Source organism: Grampus griseus (genome assembly GCF_964374135.1).
Source record: "Grampus griseus genome assembly, chromosome: 2".
In the NCBI taxonomy this organism is placed as follows: Eukaryota; Metazoa; Chordata; class Mammalia; order Artiodactyla; family Delphinidae; genus Grampus; species Grampus griseus.
In genome coordinates this window covers 149,779,475-149,799,244 of record NC_139018.1, presented here as the reverse complement: position 1 = coordinate 149,799,244, position 19,770 = coordinate 149,779,475, and positions in this window count along the sequence as shown.

Below are 19,770 nucleotides of genomic sequence, written 5' to 3'. Positions count from 1 at the left end.
CATGACTGCATTCATCTTAAACGTGCCTGAACTACATTCACACGAGATGATTTTGTCCTGTATGTACCTCAGCACCTCTAGTTGGACCTGCAGATCTTTGGCTTCACCACCTCTAGTGACAGCATTAGCTTCACCTGCTGTGGACCGTCTCCTATAGGATTTCTAGAACCACAAAGCATCGAAGCTTCACAGGCCCTAGAGTCTGTGCGACTCCACTCCCAGTCTCAGAGTCTCAACTGCACTCAGAGACTCAGAGTCTCAACAGAGACTCCACTCTTGGAGGGCACACACAAAGTAGTGGGCACATCAGGACCCAGGGAAGGAGCAGTTACCCCACAGGCAAATGACCATACCTACCTGCTAGTTTTAGAGGGTCTCCTGCAGAGGCAGGGAGTGGCTGTGGCTCACCATGGGGGCAACGACACTGGCAGCAGAAGTTCTGGGAAATACTCCTTGGTGTGAGCCCTCCCAGAGTCCACCATTAGCACCACCAAGAGCAAGGTAGGCTCCAGTGCTGGGTCGTCTCAGGCCAAACAATGAACAGGAAGGAAAGCAAGCCCCATGTATCAGCAGACAAGCGGATTAAACTTTTTATTAAAATTTTATTTAATCCACAGACAAGCAGATTAAAGCTCTGCCCACCAGAGCAACACCCAGCTCTACCCACCACCAGTCCCTCCCATAAGGAAGCTTGCACAAGCCTCTAAGATAGACTCAATCACTGGAGAGCAGACAGCAGAAGCAAGAAGAACTACAATTCTGCAGCCTGTGGAAGGAAAACCACATTCACAGAAAAATAGAGAAAATGAAAAGGCAGAGGATTTTATACCAGATCAAGGAACAAGATAAATCCTCAGAAAAACAATGAAATGAGGTGGGGATAGGCAACCTTCCAGTAAAAGAATTCAGAATGATGATAGTGAAGATAATCCAAGACCTTGGAAAAAGGATGGAGGCAAAGATCGAGAAGATGCAAGAAATAGTTAACAAAGACCTAGAAGAATTAAGGAACAAACACCTAGAAGAATTAAAGAACAAACAAACAGAGATGAACAATACAATAACTGAAAATGAAAAATACACTAGAAGGAGTCAGTAGCAGAATAACTGTGGCAGAAGAACGGATAAGTGACCTGGATGACAGAAAGGGGGAAATCACTGCCGTGGAACAGAATAAAGAAAAAGAATGAAAATAAATGAAGACACCATAACAGACCTCTGGGACAACATTAAATGGAATAGCATTCGCATTATAGGGGTCCCAGATGGAGAAGAGAGAGACAAAGGACCCGAGAAAGAGATTATGGTTGAAAACTTCCCTAGCATGGGAAAAGAAATAGCCACTGAAGTCCACGAAGTGCAGAGAGTCCCAGGCAGGATAAACCAAAGGAGAAAAATGCCGAGACACACAGTAATCAAATTGACAAAAATTAAAGACAAAGAAAAATTATTGAAAGCAACAAGGGAAAATGACAAATAACATAGAACGGAACTCCCATAAGGTTAACAGCTGATTTCTCAGCAGAGAATCTACAAGCCAGAAGGGAGTGGCATGATAAATTTAAAGTGATGAAAGGGAAGAACCTACCACTATGAGTACTCCACCCAGCAAGTATCTCATTCTGATTTGATGGGGAAATCAAAAGCTTTACAGAGAAGCAAAAGCTAAGAGAACTCAGCACCACCAAATCAGCTCTACAACAAATGCTAAAGGAACTTCTCTAAGTGTGAAATACAAGAGAAGAAAAGGACCCACCAAGACAAACCCATAACAATTAAGAAAATAGTAATAGAAACATACATATCAATAATTACCTTAAACGTGAATGGATTAAATACTCCAACCAAAAGACACAGGCTAGCTGAATGGATACAAAAACAAGATCCATATATATGCTGTCTAGAAGAGGCCAATTTCAGACCTAGGGACACATACAGACTGAAAGTGAGGGGATGGAAAAATATATTCCAGGCAAATGAAAATCAAAAGAAAACTGGAGTAACAATACTCATATCAGATAAAATAGATTTTAAAATAAAGAATATTACAAGAGACAAGGAAGGACACTACATAATGATCAAGGGATCAATCCAAGAAGATATAACAATTATAAATATATATGTATTCAACATAAGAGCACCTCAATACATAAGGCAACTGCTAACAGCTCTAAAAGAGGAAATCGACAGTAGCACAATAATAGCAGGGGACTTTAACACCTCACCTACACCAATGGAGATCATCCAGACAGAAAATTAATAAAGAAACACAAGCTTTAAATGACACAATAGACCAGATAGATTTAATGGATATTTATAGGACATTCCATCCAAAAACAGCACATTACACGTTCTTACCAATGGCACACGGAACATTCTCCGGGATAGATCATATCATGGGTCACAAATAAAGCCTCAGTAAATTTAAGAAAACTGAAATCATATCTAGGAGCTGTTCCGACCACAATGCTATGAGATTAGAAATCAATTACAGGGAAAAACGCGTAAAAAACACAAACACATAGAAGCTTAACAATAAGTTACTGAATAACCAAGAGACCACTGAAGATTCAAAGAGGAAATCAAAAACTACCTAGAGACAAATGACAACAAAACCACGATGATCCAAAACCTACGGGATGCAGCAAAAACAGTTCTAAGAGGGAAGTTTATAGCAATAAAAGCCTACCTCAAGAAACCAGAAAAATCTCAAGTAAACAATCTAACCTTACACCTAAAGGAACTAGAGAAAGAAGAACAAAACCCAAAGTTAGTAGAAGGAAAGAAATCATAAAGATCAGAGCAGAAATAAATGAAATAAAAACAATAGCACAGATCAAAAAAACTAAAAGCTGGTTCTTGAGAAGAAAAAAAAATTGATAAACCGTTAGCCAGACTCAAGAAAAAGAGGGAGAGGTCTCAAATCAATATAATTAGAAGTGAAAAAGGAGAAGTTGTAACCGACACCACAGAAATACGAAGCATCCTATGAGACTACTACAAGCAACTCTATGCCAATAAAATTGACAACCTGGAAGAAATGGACAAATTCTTAGGAAGGTATAAGCTTTCAAGACTGAACCCGGAAGAAATACAAAATATGAATAGACCAATCACAAGTAATGAAATTGAAACTGTGATTAAAAATCTTCCAACAAACAAAAGTCCAGAACCAGATGGCATCAGACGTGAATTCTATCAAATATTTAGACAAGAGCTAACACCCAACCTTCTCAAACTCTTCAGAAATTTGCAGAGGAAGAAACACTCCCAAACTCATTCTATGAGGCCACCATCACCCTGATACCAAAGGCAGACAAAGATACTACAGAGAAAGAAAATTAGAGACCAATAACACTGATGAATATAGATGTAAAAATCCTCAACAAAATACTAGGAAACAGAATTGAACAATGCATTAAAAGGATCATATACCATGATCAAGTGGCGTCTGTCCCAGGGATGCAAGGATTCTTCAATATACACAAATCAATCAATGTGAAACACCATATTAACAAATTGTAGAATAAAAATGTGATCATCCCAATAGATGCAGGAAAAGCTTTTGACAAAATTCAACACACATTTATGATAAAAATTCTCCAAAAAGTGGGCATAGAGGGAATCTACCTCAACATAATAAAGGTCGTATAAGACAAACCCACAGCAAACATCATTCCCAACGGCAAAAACTAAAAGCATTTCCTCTAAGATCAGGAACAAGACAAGGATGTCCACTCTCACCACTATTAGTCAACATAGTTTTGGAAATCCTAGACACAGCAATCAGAGAAGAAAAATAAAAGGAATACAAACTGGAAAAGAAGAAGTAAAATTGTCACTGTTTGCAAATGACACGATACTACACATAGTGAATCCTAAAGATGCCACCAGAAAACTACTAGAGCTAATCAATGAATCTGGTAAAGTTGCAGGATACAAAATTAATGCACAGAAATCTCTTACATTCCTATACACTAAAAATGAAATGTCAGAAAGAGAAATTAAGGAAACAATCCCATTCAGCATTGCAAAGAAAAAAATAAAATACATAGGAATGATTCTACCTAAGGAGGTAAAAGACCTGTACTCAGAAAACTATAAGACACTGCTGAAAGAAATCAAAGATGAAATAAACAGATGGAGGTATAAACCATGTCCTTGGATTAGAAGAATCAATATTGTGAAAATGACTATACTACCCAAAGCAATCTACAGATTCAATGCAATCCCTATCAAATTATCAGTGGCATTTTCTACAGAACTAGAACCAAAAAATCTTAAAATATATATGGAGACATAAAAGACCCTGAATAGCCAAAGCAGTCTTGAGGGAAATTAAAAGAGCTGGAGGAATCAGACTTCCTGACTTCAGACTATACTACAAAGCTACACTAATCAAGACTATGTGGTACTGGCACAAAAACAGAAATATAGATCAATGGAACAGGATAGAAAGCCCAGAGATAAACCTACGTACCTATGGCTAACTCATCTATGACAAAGGAGGCAAGGATATACAATGGAGAGAAGACAGTCTCTTCAGTAAGTGGTGCTGGGAAAACTGGACAACTACATGTAAAAGGATGAAATTAGAACACTCCATCACATCATACACAAAAATAAACTCAAAATTGATTACAGATCTAAATGTAAGACGAGACACTATAAAACTCTTAGAGGAAAACATAGGCAGAACACTCTATGACATAAATCACAGCAAGATTCTTTTTGACCCACCTCCTAGAGAAGTGGAAATAAAAACAAACAAATGGGACCTAATGAAACGTCAAAGCTTTTGTACAGCAAAGGAAAATAAGACGAAAAGACAACCCACAGAATGGGAGAAAATGTTCTCAAATGAAGCAAATGACAAAGGATTAATCTCCAAAATTTACAAGCAGCTCATGTAGCTCAATATCACAAAAGCAAACAACCCAATCCAAAAATGGGCAGAAGACCTAAACAGACATTTCTCCAAAGAAGATATACAGATTGCCAACAAACACATGAAAGGAAGCTGAACATCACTAATCATTAGAGAAATGCAAATCAAAACTACGTGAGGTATCACCTCCCAGCAGTCAGAATGGCAATCATCGAAAAATCTACAAACAATAAATGCTGGAGAGGCATTTATTGGAGAAAAAGGAAGACTCTTGCACTGTTGGTGGGAATGTAAATCGATATAGCCACTAGGGAGAACAGTATAGAGTTCCTTAGAAAACTAAAAATAGAAGTACCATACGACCCAGCATTCCAACTACTGGGCATTTGCCCTGAGAAAATCATAATTCAAAAAGAGTTATGTTCAACAATGTTCATTGCAGCTCTATTTACAATAGCCAGGACATGGAAGCAACCTAAGTGTCCATCGACAAATGAATGGATAAAGAAGATCTGGCACATATATACAATGGAATATTACTCAGCCATAAAAAGAAACAAAACTGAGTTATTTGTAGTGAGATGGATGGACGTAGAGACTGTCCTACACAGTGAAGTAAGTCAGAAAGGGAAAAACAAATACCGTATGCTAACAGAGACATACGGAATATAAAGAAAAAAAAAGTTTGTGAAGAACCTAGGGGCAGGACAGGATTAAGGACACAGACGTACAGAAAGGACTTGAGGACACAGGGAGGGGGAAGGGTAAGCTGGGACAAAGTGAGAGAGTGGCATTGACATATATACATTACCAAATGTAACATTGATAGCTACTGGGAAGCAGCCACATAGCACAGGGAGATCAGCTTGGTGCTTTGTAACCACCTAAAGGGGTGGGAAGGAGATGCAAGAGGGAGGGCATATGGTGATATATGTATAGCTGATTCACTTTGTTATACAGGAGAAACTAACACTCCATTGTAAAACAATTATACTCCAATAAAGTTGTAAAATGAAAAAAAAATAAGGACAGAAAGCCCAGAGATAAACCTACACACGTATGTTCAACTAATCTATGACAAAGGAGGCAAGACTACAGTGGAGAAAAGATAATCTCTTCAAACAGTGGTGCTAGGAAAAAAGGACAGCTACATGTAAAAGAATGAAATTAGAACACTCCCTAACACCAAAAATAAATTCAAAATGGATTACAGACCTTAATGTAAGACCGGACAGTATTAAACTCTTAGAGGAAAACATAGGAAGAATACTCTGACATAAATCACAGCAAGATCTTTTTTGATCCACCTCCTAGAGTAACGTAATAAAAAAGAAAACTAAACAAATGTGACCTAATGAAACATAAAAGCTTTTGCAAAGCAATGGAAACTACAAACAAGACGAAAAGACAACCCTCAGAATAGGAGAAAATATTTGCAAATGAATCAATGGAAAAAGGTTTAATCTCCAGTATATATATAAGTACCACGTGCTAACAGATTGTGCCACTGGAACTTTTCCAGTATATATAAACAACTCATGCAGCTCAATGTTAAAAAAAAAACAAACAACCCAATACAAAAATGAGAAGAAGATCTAAATAGACATTTCTCCCAAGAAGACATAGAGATGGCTAAGATGCACATGAAAGGCTGCTAAACATCACTAATTATTAGAGAAATGCAAATCAAAACTACAATGAGGTATCACTTCACACCTGTTAGAATGGGCATCATTTGAAAATCTACAAACAAATGCTGGAGAGGGTGTGGAGAAAAGGAACCCTCTTCCACGATTGGTGGGAATGTAAATTGATACAGTCACTATGGAGAACAGTATGGAGGTTCCTTAAAAAACTAAAAATAGTATTACATATGATCCAGCAATCCCACTACTGGGCATATACCCAGAGAAAACCATAAATCAAAAAGACACATTCACCACAATCTTCATTGCAGCACTATTTACAATAGCCAGGTAATGGAAGCAACCTAAATGCACACAGACAGACGGATGGAAAAAGATGTGGTACATATATAAAATGGAATGTTACTCAGCCATAAAAAGGAATGAAATTGAGTCATTGGTACAGACGTCGATGGATCTAGAGACTGTCATACAGAGTGAAGTAAGACAGAAAGAGAAAAAGAAATATTGTATATTAATGCATATATGTGGAACCAAGAAAAATGGAACAGATGAACCGGTTTGCAGGGCAGAAATAGAGACACAGATGTAGAGAACAAACGTATGGACACCAAGGGGGGAAAGCCGTGGGGGGGGGTGGTGGTATGAGTTGGGGGATTGGGATTTACATGTATACATTTATATGTATAAAATCGATAACCAGAAAGAACCTGCTGTATAAAAATATAAATTAAATAAAATGAAAAAATTAAAAAAAATAAAACAGAACAAAAAGTTCTTCCTTTCACATACATGTATTTATATGAATGAATTATTTCCATGCTTATATCTATAAATACAAAAAAGAGTAATAAAATCTACCTTGAACCAAAAAAGAAAAAAAAAAATAGAATCCACCAGTTATACAGAGGAAACCCCTATCAGGGCACTTGCTCCAGTGGCAAACAATTCTGAAGCTGGTCAGAGGTGGGAAATCGTCTCCCATGCAGCCAGCATCACCCCCGCAAGGAGCATCCTCATTTCAAAGCTGGGGGACCGTGCCGAGGCGTCTGTGAGTAAACGTGAGCTGAGCCCCAGGTCAGCTGCTGATGAACTGTTCCCACCCTTCCCAGGTAAAACACCTGAATAGGTACAAGGCCTTGAAAGCCTAGAGGAAGGGCCGGTGAGCCACACCACCGACAGTACGCAGGCCGACATGGTGCCTGCAGGCCAGCCAGGATGATCCTGGCCCCGGGCGCTCTTCTGGAAGCTTTCCATTTCCCTGCCTGAGATACCCCTCCTCTCCCATCTCCCACTGCTTCTTTCCTTCCTCACCTCTACCCAGGGAGAAATTCCAGCGACAGGTATGGGTGACACATCCTCTTCTTTAGCAGGTGGCAGCCTGGCAACTGCTGCAGAAAGTCCAGCAGAGCCCCACTCACATTGGGCCACCCACAAAGCCGTGGTCTCTCACTCCCTCCCACCAGCCCAGCCCCGAGACTGCTGACAGGGCAGAGAAAATGGCGTCAGGCACAGCTGCAGGGGCTCTTGCTGCCTGGAGCGGTGTTTATATTGACCTCAACCCAGGCACACCTGGGGAGGGCTGGCCCGCACGGTCAGGCTGCCCAGGTCAGCCAATCATCACCCCTCAGGGTCTCGCAGTTGCAGAAAGTGGAACTTGCTGAATCGGCCAAGTCCAAGGAACAAGTGTGGGCTCCTGAGAGTCAGGATAGACAAGGGGCTGCAGCTCTGGCTTGTTTTCTAATCATTTTATCTGGCCCATGAGTGGGAGACAACTTCAAGAAAACCCTCTCCTAATGAGAGGAACCCAGGAGTCAAGGAGAGGAGGGGTGGGTGGTGGGTGGAGACAGAGGCCTGGTGCCCCGGGTGCAGTGGAAGTCTCTGGAAGATCAGGTGGAGGGAGGCTGCACAGAGTTATGCCCAGGGTCACAGACCTGTCGGAGCTGCTGTTTCTTAGTTCAAGTCCTGCTCTGAGGTGCTCTGTGTCAGCTCTGAGCGACAGGTGAGCTGGGGGTGCTCTGCAATGAGGGCTATGTGCACGGTTCCTGTGTGTCCAGCCCTGCCAGGGTGCCATCCCATGGGAGCTCTGTATCCTGGGAGGGGCCTGACCATGAGAGCCCCATGGGCTGCTGGGTAGCTGCACAGGTGAGCTCCATATCCTGGGAGGTGCCTGACCATGCGAGCCCCCGTGGGCTGCTGGCGACCTGCCCAGCTGAGTTCCATATCCTGGGAGGAGCGTGACCACTAGAGCCCCAAGGGCTGCGGTGGCATGTGGGGGAACTGCCCAGGTGAACTCCATGTTTTGGGAGGGGCCTGACCACGAGAGCCCTGTGGGGATCTGGTAAAGGACGTCAGGACAGTCAGTGAAGTCACCGTGGATATACATCCAGTAGTTCCTAATTCCTACACCCTGCTGGTCATTCTACCACCCACCAGGACATGGTATTCTGTATTAGACTTCAATGATGCCTTCTTCTGTATTCCATTAGTCCCAGAGTCATAATAAATTTTGGCTTGTGAGTGGCAGGTCTCAACATACAACAAAAACAATACTGCTGGGCGATCCTGCCCCAAGGGTTTAAAATTTCCCACACCATCTTTGGGGAAACGTTAGCTAAAGAACTAAAAGTTCTACTTCTCGAAAAGGGAACCCTCCTTCAATATTCAGACGACATTCTGATCGCCAGCCCTACTAAGGAGGCCTCTGAACTACCTAGCCAATAAAGGATAGAAGGTGTCCAAGAAAAAGGTTCAAATATCACAGACTAAGGTGACCTGCCTGGGCTTCATTCTCACAGAAGTTCGGAGAAGCCCATCCTAGGAAAGGGAAGAAGCCATTTGCAGCCTTACCCCTTCTAAAACTAGAAGACAGCTTAGGGGTTCCTGGGGAGGCCGGGGTTTGCTGCATCTGGATCCCTAACTACAGTCTAATAGCTGGGCCTCTATATGAAACATTGAAAGGAAAAGATGATGATCCTTTCGAATAGAATCCAGAAGCGGCCTTTCAAGAATGCAAAGAGCAGTCAATTCAGACCCTTGCCCTGAAACTCCCTAATTTAGCTAAACCCTTTGAACTTTACATTCCCGGTCAAAGGTGAATCACCCTTGGAGTATTAGTGCAAGAACTGGGACCACTTTAAATGGAACAACGCAAGAATGCCCTCCAGGTAGGAGAAGCTACAGTCACCAAGGGCTTGGCCCGCCGCCCCATCCGGCCAGGATACTGGGGGTATTTAAAAACCTGGAAATCAGCAGCCCGCAAAGCCAGCTCCCTCCTAAGGGAAAAGGACCCCACGTGGTGATCCTAACCACCCACCATGCCCTGAAGTTGCATGGGTCGCTCTGTGGGCACACTGACCTCAAGTGAGGAGGCCCTCCAACTCCAACGTCCAGAGAGTCAACCAGGGGCAACGGGCCCCCATGACGACTCCTGTGACCATCACTTGACATGTAGTTTCCTCAGAAAAGAACAGTGTGCCCCAAAAGAGCAGACTACTCCTTGCAGGATTTACTGCACCCAGAGGGGAGCTAATAAGCTTGGCGGGGGAACCATATATCACACTGTCACCATAGAAAAACCTACAGACACTGCAGTGATGGCGGCCAATAAGACCGGCTGGACTCCTCGCTACTTCAAAATTTCTTGTGACTCTGGGACTAATGGAATACAGAAGAAGGCATCATCTAAGTCTAATACAGAATACCATGTCCTGGTGGATGGTAGAATGACCATCAGGGTGTAGGAATTAGGAACTACCAGATATATATTCTCAGTTGCTTCACTGACTGTCCTGACGTCCTTTACCAAGTACACAGTAGCCCACAGGGCTCTCGTGGTCAGGCCCCTCCCAGGATATGGAGTTCACCTGTGCAGGTACCAAGCAAGACTCCTCACACAGGAAGCGTGCACATAGCCCCCATTGCAGAGCACCCCCAATTCACCTGTTGCTCAGGGCTGACGCAGAGCACCACAGAGCAGGACTTGAACTAACAAACAGCAGCTCCGACAGGTCTGTGACACTGGGCGTCACTCTGTGCGGCCTCCCTCCACCTGGTCTTCCAGAGACTTCCACTGTAGCCGGAACACCAGGCCTCTATCTCCACCCACCACCCCTCTTCTCCCTGACTCCTGGGTTCCTCTCATTAGGGGAGGGTCTTCTTGAAGTTGTCTCCCACTCATGGGCCAGATAAAATGATTAGAAAACAAGCCAGAGCTGCATCCCCTTGTCTGTCCTGACTCTCAGGGGCCCACACCTGTTCCTTGGAACTGGCTGGTTCATCAAGGTCCATTTTCTGCAGCTGTGAGCCCCTGAGGGGCGACGATTGGCTGACCTGGGCAGCCTGACACTGCCGGCCAGCCCTCCCCAGGTGTGCCTGGTGTGAGGTCAATATAAACACTGCTCCAGGCAGCAAGAGCCCCTGCAGCTGTGTCTGACGCTATATTCTCCGCCCTGTCAGCAGTGTCGGGGCTGCGCTGGTGGGAGGGAGTGAGGGGCCACTGTTTTGTGGGTGGCCCAGTGTGAGTGGGGCTCTGCTGGGCTTTCTGCAGGAGTTGCCAAGCTGCCAACTGCTAAAGAAGAGGATGTGTCACCCATATCTGCTGCTGGAATTTCTCCCCGGGCAGAGGTGAGTAAGGCAAAAAGCAGTGCGGGCCGGGACAGGGAGGGTATCTCAGGCAGGGAAATGGAAAGCTTCCAGAAGAGCGCCCGGGGCCAGGATCATCCTGGCTGGCCTGCAGGCACCAAGTCGGCCTGCGTGCTGTCGCTGGTGTGGCTCTACGACCCTTCCTCTAGGCTTTCAAGTCCTTGCACACATTCAGGTGTTTTACCTGGGAAGGGTGGGAACAGTTCAGCAGCAGCTGGCCTGGAGCTCAGCTCACTTTTACCCAGAGATGCCTCGGCACGGTCTCCCAGCTTTGCAATGAGGACGCTCCTTGCGGGGGTGCTGCTGGCTGCATGGGAGACGATTACCCACCTCTGACCAACTTCAGGATTCTTTACATTTGGAGCAAGTGCCCTGATAGGGTTTTCCTGTTTATAACTGGTGTTTTTTTTTTTTTTCTTTTTCGGTTCAATGTACGTTTTATTCCTCTTTTTTATATTTATAGATATAAACATGGAAATAATTCATTCATATAAATACATGTATGTAAATGGAAGAACTTTTATTCTGTTTTACTTTTTGTATGTTTATTTATTTTTTTAATTTTTAATTTTATTATTTTTATACAGCAGGTTCTTTCTGGTTATCGATTTTATACATATAAATGTATACATGTAAATCCCAATCCCCCAACTCATACCACCACCCCCCCCCCCACGGCTTTCCCCCCTTGGTGTCCATACGTTTGTTCTCTACATCTGTGTCTCTATTTCTGCCCTGCAAACCGGTTCATCTGTTCCATTTTTCTTGGTTCCACATATATGCATTAATATACAATATTTCTTTTTCTCTTTCTGTCTTACTTCACTCTGTATGACAGTCTCTAGATCCATCGACGTCTGTACCAATGACTCAATTTCATTCCTTTTTATGGCTGAGTAACATTCCATTTTATATATGTACCACATCTTTTTCCATCCGTCTGTCTGTGTACATTTAGGTTGCTTCCATTACCTGGCTATTGTAAATAGTGCTGCAATGAAGATTGTGGTGAATGTGTCTTTTTGATTTATGGTTTTCTCTGGGTATATGCCCAGTAGTGGGATTGCTGGATCATATGGTAATACTATTTTTAGTTTTTTAAGGAACCTCCATACTGTTCTCCATAATGACTGTATCAATTTACATTCCCACCAATCGTGGAAGAGGGTTCCTTTTCTCCACACCCTCTCCAGCATTTGTTTGTAGATTTTCAAATGATGCCCATTCTAACAGGTGTGAGGTGATACCTCATTGTAGTTTTGATTTGCATTTCTCTAATAATTAGTGATGTTGAGAAGCTTTTCAGGTGCTTCTTGGCCATCTCTCTCTCTTCTTGGAATAAATGTCTATTTAGATCTGCCATTTTTGTATTGGGTTGTTTGGTTTTTTTAACATTGAGCTGCATGTGCTGTTTATATATTATTGGAGAGTAATCCTTTGTCTGTTGATTCATTTGCAAATAATTCTCCCATTCTGAGGGTTGTCTTTTCATCTTGTTTTTACTTTCCTTTGCTTTGCAAAAGCTTTTATGTTTCATTAGGTTCCATTTGTTTATTTTTCTTTTTTATTGCATTACTCTAGGAGGTGGATCAAAAAAGATCTTGCTGTGATTTATGTCAGAGTATTCTTCCTATGTTTTCCTCTAAGAGTTTTGCACTGTCTGGTCTTACATTAAGGTCTCTAATCCATTTTGAATTTATTGTTCTGTATGGTGTTAGGGAGTATTCTAATTTCATTCTTTTACATGTAGCTGCCCATATTTCCCAGAACCACTGATTGAAGAGACTGTCTTTTCTCCATTGTTTAGTCTTGCCTCCTGTGTCATAATTATTGACCGTTGGTATGTACGTTTATCTCTGGGCTTTCTTTTCTTTTTTTTTCTTTCATTTTACAACTTTATTGGAGTATAATTGCTTTACAATGGAGTGTTAGTTTCTGCTGTATAACAAAGTGAATCAGCTATACATATACCACCATATGCCCTCCCTCTTGCATCTCTCTCCCACTGTCTCTATCCCACCACTTTAGGTGTTCACAAAGCACTGAGCTGATCTCCCTGTGCTATGTGTCTTCTGCCCAGTAGCTATCAGTGTTACATTTGGTAATGTATATATGTCCATGCCACTCTCTCACTTTGTCCCAGTGTACCCTTCCCCCTCCCCGTGTGCTCAAGTCCTTTCTGTACGTCTGTGTCCTTAATCCTGTCCTGCCCCTAGGTTCTTCATAAACTTTTTCTTTCTTTAGACTCCATATATCTGTGTTAGCACACGGTAATTTTTTTCTCTTTCTGACTTATTTTACTGTGTAGGACAGTCTCTACGTCCATCCATCTCACTACAAATAACTCAGTTTTGTTTCTTTTTATGGCTGAGTAATATTCCATTGTATATATGTGCCAGATCTTCTTTATCCATTCATTTGTCGATGGACACTTAGGTTGCTTCCATGTCCTGGCTATTGTAAATAGAGCTGCAATGAACATTGTTGAACATAACTCTTTTTGAATTATGATTTTCTCAGGGCAAATGCCCAGTAGTTGGAATGCTGGGTCGTATGGTACTTCTATTTTTAGTTTTCTAAGAAACCTCCATACTGTTCTCCCTAGTGGCTATATCGATTTACATTCCCACCAACAGTGCAAGAGTGTTCCCTTTTCTCCAATAAATGCCTCTCCAGCATTTATTTTTTGTAGATATTTTGATGATTGCCATTCTGACTGCTGTGAGTGATACTTCACTGTAGTTTTGATTTACATTTCTGTAACAATTAGTGATGTTCAGCATCCTTTCATGTGTTTGTTGGCAACCTGTATATCGTCTTTGGAGAAATGTCTATTTAGGTCTTCTGCCCATTCCTGGATTGGGTTGTTTGTTTTTGTGATATTGAGCTACATGAGCTGCTTGTAAATTTTGGAGATTAATCCTTTGTCATTTGCTTCATTTGAAAATATTTTCTCCCATTCTGAGGGTTGTCTTTTTGTCTTCTTTATGTGTTCCTTTGCTGTGCAAAAGCTTTTAAGTTTCATTAGGTCCCATTTGTTTATTTTTGTTTTTATTTCCATTTCTCTAGGAGGTGGGTCAAATAGGATCTTGCTGTGATTTATGTCATAGAGTGTTCTATGTTTTCTTCTAAGAGTTTAATAGCGTCTGGTCTTAACATTTAGATCTCTAATCTATTTTGAGTTTATTTTTGTGTATGGTGTTATGGATGTTCTAATTTCATTCTTCTATGTGTAACTGTCCAGTTTTCCCAGCACCACTTACTGAAGAGACTGTCTTTTCTCCATTGTTTATCCTTGCCTCCTTTGTCATAGATGAGTTAGCCATAGGTATGTAGGTTTATCTCTGGGCTTTCTATCCTGTTCCATTGATCTATATTTCTGTTTTTGTGCCAGTACCATATAGTCTTGATTACTGTAGCTTTGTAGTATAGTCTGAAGTCAGGAAGTCTGATTCCTCCAGCTCTTTTAATTTCCCTCAAGACTGATTTGGCTATTCAGGGTGTTTTATGTCTCCGTACAAATTTTAAGATTTTTTTGTTCTAGTTCTGTAGAAAATGCCACTGATAATTTGATAGGGATTGCACTGAATCTGTAGACTGCTTTGGGTAGTATAGTCATTTTCACAATATTGATTCTTCTAATCCAAGCATATGGTTAATACTCCCATCTGTTTATATAATCTTTGATTTCTTTCAGCAGTGTCTTATAGTTTTCTGAGTATAGGACTTTGACCTCCTTAGGTAGGCTCATTCCTAAATATTTTATTCTTTTTGTTGCAATGGTGTATGGGATTGTTTCCTTAATTTCTCTTTCTGATCTTTCATTGTTAGTGTAGAGGAATGCAAGAGATTTCTGTGCATTAATTTTGTATCCTGCAACTTTACCAAATTCATTGATTAGCTCTAGTAATTTTCTAGTGTCATCTTTAGGATTCACTATGTGTAGTATCGTGTCATTTGCAAACAGTGAAAATTTTCTTCTTTTCCAATTTGTATTCCTTTTATTTCTTTTTCTTCTCTGATTGCTGTGTCTAGGACTTCCAAAACTATGTTGAATAATACTGGTGAGAGTGGACTTCCTTGTCTTGTTCCTGATCTTAGAGGAAATTCTTGTAGTTTTTCACCATTGAGAATGATGTTTGCTGTGGGTTTGTCATATATGGCCTTTATTATGTTGAGGTAGATTCCCTCTATGTTCACTTTCTGGAGACTTTTTAATCATAAATGTTGTTGAATTTTGTCAAACGCTTTTCCTGCATCTATTGAGATGATATTTTTATTCTACAATTTGTTAATATGGTGTATCACATTGATTGATTTGTGTATATTGAAGAATCCTTGCATCCCTGGGATAGACGCCACCTGATCATGGTGTATGATCCTTTTAATGTGTTGTTCAATCCTGTTTCCTAGTATTTTGTTGAGGATTTTTACATCTATATTCATCAGTGATATTGGTCTCTAATTTTCTTTCTCTGTAGTATCTTTGTCTGGTTTTGGTATCAGGGTGATGGTGGCCTCATAGAATGAGTTTGGGAGTGTTTCTTCCTCTGCAAATTTCTGAAGAGTTTGAGAAGGTTGGGTGTTAGCTCTTGTCTAAATATTTGATAGAATTCACGTCTGATGCCATCTGGTTCTGGACTTTTGTTTGTTGGAAGATTTTTAATCACAGTTTCAATTTCATTACTTGTGGTTTATCTGTTCATATTTTCTATTCCTCTTTCAGTCTTGGAAGTTTCTAAGAATTTGTCCATTTCATCCAGGTTGTCCATTTTATTGGCATAGAGTTGCTTGTAGAAGTCTCTTAGGATGCTTTGTATTTCTGTGGTGTCTGTTGCAACTTCTCCTTTTTCACTTCTAATTTTATTGATTTGAGTCCTCTCCCTCTTTTCCTTGAGTCTGGCTAACGGTTTATCATTTTTGTTTATCTTCTCAGAGAACCAGCTTTTAGTTTTATTGATCTTTGCTATTGTTTTCTTTGTTTCTATTTCATTTATTTCTGCTCTGATCTTTATGATTTCTTTCCTTCTACTAACTTTGGGTTTCTTTCTTCTTTCTCTAATTCCTTTAGGTGTAAGATTAGATTGTTTACTTGAGATTTTTCTGGTTTCTTGAGGTAGGCTTGTATTGCTGTAAACTTCCCACTTAGGACTGCTTTTGCTGCATCCCGTAGGTTTTGGATCATCATGTTTTTGTTGTCATTTGTCTCTAGGTTGTTTTTGATTTCCTCTTTTCTTTCTTCAGTGAAATTTCCTCTTTTCTTTCTTCTTCGTTATTTAGTGATGTATTGTTAAGTCTCCATGTGTTTGTGTTTTTTACATATTTTTTCCCTGTGATTGATTTCTAATCTCATAACCTTGTGGTTGGAACAGATGCTTGATATGATTTCAGTTTTCTTAAATTTCCTGAGGCTTTATTTGTGACCCAAGATATGATCTATCCTGGAGAATGTTCTGTGTGAAGTTGAGAAGAACATGTAATCTGCTGTTTTTGGATGGAATGTCCTATAAATATCAATTAAATCTATTTGGTCTATTGTGTCATTTAAAGTTTGTGTTTCCTTATTAATTTTCTGTCTGGATGATCTCCATTGGTGTAAGTAAAGTGTTAAAGTCCCCTGTTATTATTGTGTTACTGTGGATTTTCTCTTTTACAGCTGTTAGCAGTTGCCTTATGTATTGAGGTGCTCCTATGTTGGGTACATATATATTTATAATTGTTATGTCTTCTTTTTGGATTGATCCCTTGATCATTATGTAGTGTCCTTCCTTGTCTCTTGTAACATTCTTTATTTTAAAGTCTATTGTATCTGATATGAGTATTGCTACTCCAGCTTTCTTTTGATTTTCATTTGCATGGAATATCCTTTTCCTTCCCCTCAGTTTCAGTCTGTATGTTTCCCTAGGTCTGAAATGGGTCTCTTATAGACAGCATATATATGGATCTTGTTTTTGTATCCATTCAGCAAGACTGTGTCTTTTGTTTGGAGCATTTAATCCATTCACATTTAAGGTAAATATTGATATGTATATTCCTATTACTATTTTCTTAATTGTCATGTGTTTGTTTTTGTAGATTCTTTTCTTCTCTTGTGTTTCCCACTTAGATAGGTTCCTTTAGCCTTTGTTGTAGAGCTGGTTTGGTGGTGCTGAGTTCTCTTAGCTTTTGCTTGTCTGTAAAGCTTTTGATTTCTCCATCGAATCTGAAGGAGATCTTGCTGGGTAGAGTTCTTTTTGTTGTAGGTTCTTCCCTTTCATCACTTTAAATATATCAGCCCACTCCCTTCTGGTTTGTAGAGTTTCTGCTGAGAAATCAGCTGTTAACCTTATGGGAGTTCCCTGGTATGTTGTCATTTTCCCCTTGTGCTTTCAATAATTTTTCTTTGTCTTTAATTTTTGTCAGTTTGATTATTATGTGTCTTGGAATTTTTTCCTTGAGTTTATCCTGCCTGGGACTCTCTGTGCTTTCGGGACTTGGGTGGCTACTATTTCCTTTCCCATGCTAGGGAAGTTTTCGACTATAATCTCTTCAAATAATTTCTTGGGTCCTTTCTCTCTTTCTTCACCTTCTGGGACCCGTATAATGCAAATTTTATTGCATTTAATGTTATCCCAGAGGTCTCTTAAGCTGTCTTCATTTCTTTTCATTCTTTTTTCTTTATTCTTTTCTGCAGCAGTGAATTTCACCTTTCTGTCTCCAGGCCACTTATCTGTTCTTCTGCCTCAGTTATTCCACTATTGATTCCTTCTAGTGTATTTTTTTTTTTTTTTTTTTTTTTTTTTTTTTTTTTTTTTTGCGGTACGCGGGCCTCTCACTTTTGTTGCCTCTCCCATTGTGGAGCACATGCTCTGGACATGCAGGCTCAGTGGCCATGGCTCACGGGCCAGCCGCTCCGCGGCATGTGGGATCTTCCCAGACCAGGGCACGAACCCGCGTCCCCTGCATCGGCAGGTGGACTCTCAACCACTGCACCACCAGGGAAGCCCCCTTCTAGTGTATTTTTCATTTCAGCTATTGTGTTGTTCATCTCTGTTTGTTTGTTCTTTAATTCTTCTAGGTCTTTTTTAACTATTTCTTGCATCTTCTCGATCTTTGCCTCCATTCTTTTTCTAAGGTCTTGGATCATCTTCACTATCATTATTCTGAATTCTTTTTCTGGAAGGTTGCCTATCTCCACCTCATTTAGTTGTTTTTCTGTGGTTTTATCTTGTTCCTTAATCTGGTACAAATTCCTCTCCCTTTTCATTTTGTCTATCTTTTTGTGTATGTGGTTTTCCATCCACAGGCTGCAGAATTGTAGTTCTTCTTGCTTCTGCTATCTGCCCTCTGCTGGATGAGTCTATCTTAGAGGCTTGTGCAGCATTCCTGATGTGAGGGACTGGTGGTGGGTGGAGTTAGGTGTTGCTCTGGTGGGCAGAGCTCAATAAAACTTTAATCTGCTTGTCTGCTGTTGCATGGGGCGGAGTTCCCTCTCTGTTCGTTGTTTGGCCTGAGGCGACCCAGAACTGTGGCCTACCTGGCTCTTTGGTGGGGCTACCTGTGGACTCTGGGAGGGCTCATGCTAAGGAGGACTTCCCAGAACTTCTGCTGCCAGTGTCCTTGTCCGCACGGTGAGCCACAGTCACCCCCCACCTCTGCAGGAGACCCTCTAAAATTAGCAGGTAGGTCTGTTCAGTCTCCTATGGGGTCACTGCTCCTTCCTTTGGGTCCTGATGTGCACACTACTGTGTGTGTCCTCCAAGAGTGGAGTCTCTGTTGTGACTCTACGTCTCTGAGTGGGGTTGAGACTCTGAGACTCTGAGTGGAGTCTCACAGACTCTGTGTCCTGTGAAACTTCGATGCTTTGTGGTTCTAGAAATCCTATAGGAGACGTTCCACAGCAGGTGAAGCTAATGCTGTCAGTGGAGGTGGTGAAGCCAAAGATCTGCAGTTCAGACTAAAGGTGCCAATGTACATTCAGGACAAAACAATCTCATGTGAATGTAGTTCAGGCAGGTTTAACATAAATACAGTCAGGTTAATGCCTAACATCTTCTATCTTGTGCCTCCCCTCAGGGACCCCCTCCTCAGTTCCTGAGGCTCCCGTAGCTCATGTACAGTGGAAAGGAGACTGGGCTCTGTCCAGTCTGAGCCCTGAGTTACCCTGTGTGTATCTTAGGATACTTTGTATTTCTGTGGTGGCTCTTGTAACATCATCGTTTTCATTTCTGATTTATTTGGGCCCTCTCTTTTTTAAAAAAAAACGTACTACTATTGTCTTTTATTCTTTACAGAAGCTTAAAAAATGTTTGATCTATTACCCTTACTCTATGTATAGGTTTTTCAGTGAGATTTTTACTTTTGTTTGTTTTCTTGTTACTATCAATAATTAGTGAGACTTCTTTTAAGCTTAAGTAAATTCCTTCGACATTGCATATAAGGCTGGTTTATTAGTGATGAACTCTTTTAGCTTTTGTTAGTCTGGGAAACTCTTGATCTCTCCTTCAATTCTTTCTTTCCTCCATAAATTTATTTATTTATTTTTGGCTGTATTAGGTCTTCATTGCAGCGTGTGGGCTTTTCTCTAGTTGTGGCAAGTGGAGGCTACTCTTC